Genomic DNA, 7,223 nt, shown 5'->3' with positions numbered 1-7,223 from the left:
CAACAAGGAATTCAGAAAAACTTCAAAGATACATGAGACTCAAGGTATCATCAAAAGCAAAAAAAATTACTGACTGTTGGAGAGCTATCCAGAAAAGTGAAACATAGATCAAGAAAACTTTGAAACATTTCTTGGTGCCAGGCTCTATCCCTTAAGCTAGGCATAGTATAGCTAATTTTGTTGTTATTGTTTAGTCGGTGCATCACTATCCCACGGACTATAGCCCACCAGGCTCCTCTCTGTCCATGTGATTCTACAGGCAAGATTACTGGAGTGGACTGCCATTTCCTTCTCCAGGGGATCTTCCCAACGCAGGGACTGAACCCTCATCTCCTGCATATGGTTAGTTTGCCCATTTCTATGAGTATTACCGTTGTAAGCTTTTTTAAGTCCAGCCACATGCTAGACCTCTTCCCACCTTCACACCATCATGTATCACTGGGACTTGCTCAGATGAGATAGGTGCTCCTGAACCATGACGCTGGTGCCAAACAAAATTAAAACAAGCACATGCAAATAAGCGTCGCATGCTTAGCTTCTCTGTCGTGTTTGACTCTTTGTGACCCCGTGGTCTGTAGCCCACCAGGCTCCTCTGCCCATGGGATTCTCCAGGCAAGGCTATTGGAGTGGGTTTCCATGTCCTTCTCCGAGGGATCTTCCCCACCCAGGCATTGAACCCAGGTCTCCTGCATTGCAGGGAGATTCTTTACCAGTGGGAGCCACCAGGGAAGCCCAAATAAACCTTGCTGCTGCTGCTGCTGCTGCTGCTGCTGCTGCTAAGTCATTTCAGTCGTGTCCAACTCTGTGCGACCCCATAGATGGCAGCCCACCAGGCTCCCCCGTCCCTGGGATTCTCCAGGCAAGAACACTGGAGTGGGTTGCCATTTCCTTCTCCAATGCATGAAAGTGAAAAGTGAAAGTGAAGTCGCTCAGTTGTGTCCGACTCTTAGGGCATTACTATGACTAGTCTCAATTTGTTCCAGCTTCTGTTACTCATCTATTATTCTTTATTTTCCCTACCTTCTAACTGAAAGTGTGAAAATGAAATCCAGGTTTGGTTTAGCCTTGATTAAGAGCAAAGTGTGTGGATGGAGGGATGTTTCAAAAATGATTTTGACTATTTGTAGGAACATGGGACCCACATGAATACTCATAAAAGTTTCTATAACGTTTGCCTTGTCCTTGTAAGATCAAGACAAGCAAGGGAAGACATAGGCAGAACAGATCTGCAGACAGACACTGTATACCTCAGGGTTTCCTCCAGATACACCGTGGGAGTTTAGTTCCCTTCCTTGGCTTTCAACAGGAAGCCAGGGGCCACAAAAAAATGGGCCAGTCTTGCCACAGCAACCCAGCTAGGGTGCCGAGGAAGAGAAACAACCTTCCAAGCCAGTGGTTGCTGTGGCAATAGTTTTTCCACCATGGGGCTCACATCTCTTCCTTCCTGTTCTGCATTTTAACAAACACATGAAAAGATGCTCAACATCACTCAATATCAGAGAAATGCAAATCAAAACCACAATGAGGTACCATTTCACGCCAGTCAGAATGGCTGCAATCCAAAAGTCTATAAGCAATAAATGCTGGAGAGGGTGTGGAGAAAAGGGAACCCTCTTACACTGTTGGTGGGAATGCAAACTAGTACAGCCACTATGGAGAACAGTGTGGAGATTCCTTAAAAAACTGGAAATAAAACTGCCTTATGATCCAGCAATCCCACTGCTGGGCATACACACTGAGGAAACCAGAAGGGAAAGAGACACGTGTACCCCAATGTTCATCGCAGCACTGTTTACAATAGCCAGGACATGGAGGCAACCTAGATGTCCATCAGCAGATGAATGGATAAGAGAGCTGTGGTACATATACACAATGGAGTATTACTCAGCCATTAAAAAGAATACATTTGAATCAGTTCTAATGAGGTGGATGAAACTGGAGCCTATTACACAGAGTGAAGTAAGCCAGAAAGAAAAACACCAATACAGTATACTAACGCATATATATGGAATTTAGAAAGATGCTAACAATAACCCTGTGTACGAGACAGCAAAAGAGACACTGATGTATAGAACAATCTTATGGACTCTGTGGGAGAGGGAGAGGGTGGGAAGATTTGGGAGAATTACATTGAAACATGTATAATATCATGTATGAAACGAGTCGCCAGTCCAGGTTCGATGTACGATACTGGATGCTTGGGGCTAGTGCACTGGGATGACCCAGAGGGATGGTATGAGGAGGGAGGAGGGAGGAGGGTTCAGGATGGGGAACACATGCATACCTGTGGCGGATTCATTTCAATATTTGGCAAAACCAATACAATATTGTAAAGATTAAAAATAAAATAAAATTTTAAAAAAAAAGAAGTAATCTAGGGATCCACTTTATATATTCTTTTAAAAAGAGAGAGGCAGGCCAGTTTAGAGATATCACAGAAAACACCCACAGTTTCCTTGTTTTCTCTAAAGAAGAAGTACGTACTTCCCTTTTTTTCAAAGGGGTTGGGGAGGGCAACAAAAATATTCTTCAGACAAATAAAGCCAATAAAATTCAAACGTTGGTGGAGGCTTGACGAATAGCTGAGAGAAGAAAGTGGATTCCCCACATTTCCTTCCTCAGAAACGATCTTCCCCAAAGCCCGATGAAAGCCAGTAAGCCAGCTATTTTTCATGACGAAATATATTCTTTTAACCTCTGTGATCTGGCTTCAGGGTACACATAAAATGTAGAAAGTTGTAGTCTGGACTTTTACCTGGAATAAGTAGCAACATTCAAATTGGGCTTTTAAAAACCCATGGGAAATTAAGTCATTTAATTTCTTTGAAAATCTCGGCAGAGAACACCATGGCAATTTGGGAGCCATTGTAACAACAGACAATGGAAGGATAAGCATAAGCACTGTGCCAGTAACTCCTATTCTCCACAGTGACCCATTAGCCGTCCCCAAGGCACCAGCCCGCCTTTACTTTCTGAACCTGTCCCTTTGGCTGCTAATGAGGTCTGAGAGCCTGCACTCTGCTCACCAACTGGGTCCATCTTGCTTGGTACAATCCCAAATACAATCTTATGGGAAATCTATCACAGGAGCCCCAGACCTGCACATCTGGAGCTTCTCGTTGTTGACAGTGGAACAAGGATGCTTCTTCACATGGGAAGGTGAGGATATCATGGAGCAGTGTAAGGCAATAGAGGGTGTCTTGGAGCAGAGGTGCCCAGGACCACAGTGTACTTCAGCAGAAGACTTGTCTCAGCGGCTCCTAGAGCTGGACTCAAAAGGAGCTGCCTGTTCTCATTAGCTGGTGTAGGAGGTGGATGGCAGTGTTTCATGTTAGGCTGGGCAATTATCAACTAAGGGAAGCGGAGCCCGAACTTTCATCAGAATGCTAAGCAGTCCTAGAATCAAGCTTTCACTTGGAATTGGGGGCAGCAATTTGCAATTGTTTTATTCCATATGCTCCTTTCTGGGGTTTCAGTGGTCAAGGCTGCCATGTAGCCTTGTCGTGGTATAAAAAATTATGGGCTACAGAAATTGGGTTTTGCCAGCCAGGGACACAGAGAGCATGGGAGGCACACTCCCCCCACACTGGAGCAGCAGGCTGTGACAAGTTTCCTTTTCCTCTCCTTTTTCCTCAGTGCAGAGAAAGTTCTTGATTTCTTGAAAGAGAATGACTGTAACAGGAGGGAACGCCCCCACCCCAGTGAGGTGACTCCTGTGTTCCTGGGTCAGGGGCCATGGTAGCTTTGAGGACTAGCTACTATAACTGGAACAGAAGCAGGGGTACCTTTAGGCTGCCCTGGGAGCGGTGTCACTCTGGGGTGAGCAAACAGTTTGGTTGCGTGAGCATCACTAAAGAGAACTTAGCCCCTCAGTTCAGTTCAGTTGCTCAGTCGTGTCCGACTCTTTGCGACCCCATGAATCTCAGCACACCAGGCCTCCCTGTCCATCACCAACTCCCGGAGTTCACTCAGACTCACGTCCATCGAGTCAGTCATGCCATCCAGCCATCTCATCCTCTGTCGTCCCCTTCTCCTCCTGCCCCCAATCCCTCCCAGCATCAGAGTCTTTTCCAATGAGTCAACTCTTCGCATGAGGTGGCCAAAGTACTGGAGTTTCAGCTTTAGCATCATTCCTTCCAAAGAACACCCAGGGCTGATCTCCTTCAGAATGGACTGGTTGGATCTCTTTGCAGTCCAAGGGACTCTCAAGAGTCTTCTCCAACACCACAGTTCAAAAGCATCAATTCTTCAGTGCTCAGCCTTCTTCACAGTCCAACTCTCACATCCATACATGACCACAGGAAAAACCATAGCCTTGACTAGACGAACCTTCGTTGGCAAAGTAATGTCTCTGCTTTTGAATATGCTATCTAGGTAGGACAGAAACATTTACTCTGTGCTACAGACCTCTGGGCTCCCCTGGTAGCTCAGTTGTAAAGAATCTGCCTGCCAATGCAGGAGACATGGACTCAATCCCTGGATTGGGAAGATCCCCTGGAGAAGGAAATGGCAACCCACCACAGTATTCCTTTTTTTTTTTTTTCTTCAGTATTCTTGTCTGGGAAATCTCATGGACAGAGGAGCCTGATGGGCTACAGTCCATGGGGTCACAAAAGAGTCAGACATGACTGAGCGACTAAATAACAACAGATCTTTAGCTTAGTATTGAGATGCTAGGGCCAAGCATCATCACGAGAGAAGTGATTTACTGAGCAGACTGAAGGAATGAGCTTTGATGCGAAAGTGAGTGTGTGAGTGCCGCGTCCCCAGGTCACTTTCCTAAGGATGCTAATTCTGTGAGCTGCTGTCATTCCCCAGCTCTCTGACCTGCCAGCCTGGAGACTTAAAAGGGCAGAGCAGATCCTGGATTGACAATTTGTGCCGTGTTGTTGAGCAGTTCCCCAACATCCCTGGTCTCCAATCTGTTCTGTGAAATGATTATACTAAACTAAGACCTGTCATACTGTCGGTCAGTAATTCATCAATGATGTTAACTGAATGATGAACAATTAAGATCAATAAAGCTAAACTTTCACTTAAGGTTGAGAGGACATCACCAAGAGATTTGTTTCTATTTTCATAGCATTTGGAAGTAGTAAGGGCTTTTGGACAGAAGTCGCTAAGGTCCCAGCTGTGTGAGCTACCCTCTCTGGAACTTCTCTATGTCTCAAACTCCCTTTGTGTAGCAGAAGGAGTGAGGGAAATCTAACACTCAAGATTATTGTGTAGAGCAGGAGAAACACTGGATTTCAGTGACCAGCATAATACCAAGCATTAGTAAAGTCTTCAACAATGATGATGTTTATAATCTGAACCATAGAATTTGTTGCATATTGTAAAAGGCATATTCAAAGGGAATATTGTTATACTACTGTTGTCTTTATTTAAATATAAATTGGTAATACTGTAAAATATATAACTTGCAGATGTGAATAACACTGCCTATTCATCATGCCACATTTAAAAATACACTAGTGATTTCAATATTAAAATTAGACCTTGAGGAACACATAAGAATCATTGATATCACATGACAAGTGAATTACATCCTTCATTTTATTTAATTCTCACCAGTACGTGAACTGTAGATCCTGTCTTCTTTTTACATAGAGTGAAAGTGAAGTTCACAAATGTTAACCATTAATAACTTTCCAAAAGCATCAATCTCTCAAGGGATCGGAACTCAGTACTGAACTAGTGTTGAAGTCATGTCTTTTTGATCCAATAAGCAGCGAATGGGACTACTTTGCCCTCCATGTAGCTGCCTTCTTGGGTGGTTAAGGAGCTTGATCCTGTGCTCCTCTAAAACTTTTGTTCTTGCTGTGATGCCTCTGTTGTAGGCTAAGACCCATAGATGAGGCTGCTGTGGAAAGAAATGTTGATGGTAATGAGAAATGGGACAACGGTCCAAGAGTTCACCTTGGAGAGCTTCCCTGCTGTCCAGCACCTGGGCAAAGTCCTCTTCTTGGTGCCCTCGCTGGCACACCTGGTGTCCGCTGCAGGCAGTGCCCTCATAGCCACCATCAGCTGTGCTGACTCCAGGCTACAGACACCTGTGAGTGTTGCTTCACAAGTACAGTTATTCCTAAACTGCTGATCATCTTTCTTTTAGGCAAACAAACAATTTCCTTTGCCGCCTGTCTCACACAAGCCTTTGTGTTAATATTTCTGGGGGCAGCAGGCTTCCTCCTCATAGCAGTGTTATCTTTGGGCCAATACTTGGCCATTTACAAGCCTCTGTATTCCACCACCATCATGAACCTGAGCACTTGCTGCCTCCTGTTCACAGCCTGCTGTGCTTTGGGGTTCGCTGTTCTTTCTGGTCTGGTGTGAAGGTGTCCCAGTTATCTTTCTTCAGCCCCCAAGTCATCCCTTACTTCTTCTGTGACCTTGGCCCCCTGATCCATCTCTCCTCTCTGACACCAAACTTGAAATGTATGCTTTTATCCTTGCTTTGTGGGTCCTTTTGACATCCCTCATCACAACCATCATTGCGTAAGCAACATAGTAGCCACAGTCCTGCGACTCCCATCAGCCAAGGAGTGACAGAAAGCTTTCTCCACCTGCTCCTCTCACCTCATTGTCCTCTCTCTGATGTACAGCAGCTGTGTGTTTATATACGTGAAACCAAGGCAGGTGGACAGGCTGGACTCCAACAAGGAGGCTGCCCTTGTGAACACGGTGGTGACCCTGCTGCTGAACCCTGTCACCTACACTCTGAGGAACAAGCAGGTCCACTGGGCTTTGAGAAAAATGATGTTCAGGATGAAAATATCAAGATAAAAAAAAATCATATGGACTTGGAGTGGAAGTCTTCAGAAAACCATTTGTCTTCCTTCCAGACACTGTAGCAGTCCCCAGAGCTGTCATGGGAGTCTGTGGCAGACCTTACCTGATCTCTGTTAACTCATCCCCATCGTGAAGATCTGTTTTCTTAAGGCCACTTTTCACCTTGGTGTGCATGAATATTTTCTCCCTAAATATGCCACATACTGATGACATTTACTTTGACTGTAAAATACCTTACTACATTTTCATTCTTCCCTCTGATATAAACCATGTTTTGAAATTTCTGAAATTTAGTAACTTATACTCTTTTGATTTTACTACCATATGGCCCAAATGGCAATCCACTCCAGTATTCTTGCCTGAAGAAAGCCACGGACAGAGTAGCCTGCTGGGCTACAGTCCACAGTGTCGCAGAGTTGGACACGACTGAAATG

The 7,223-nt window shown here is 44.9% G+C and overlaps 1 pseudogene; it reads left to right on the top strand.

Moving 5' to 3' along the window:
* The first annotated feature begins 5,887 nt into the window (after positions 1 to 5,887).
* On the top strand, positions 5,888 to 6,783 carry LOC102276956 (olfactory receptor 6C75-like; annotated as a pseudogene).
* The last annotated feature ends 440 nt before the right edge of the window (positions 6,784 to 7,223 follow it).

This window comes from Bos mutus, chromosome 28, assembly GCF_027580195.1.
Source record: "Bos mutus isolate GX-2022 chromosome 28, NWIPB_WYAK_1.1, whole genome shotgun sequence".
NCBI classification, from domain to species: Eukaryota; Metazoa; Chordata; class Mammalia; order Artiodactyla; family Bovidae; genus Bos; species Bos mutus.
This window is presented reverse-complemented; position numbering and strand designations above follow the sequence as displayed.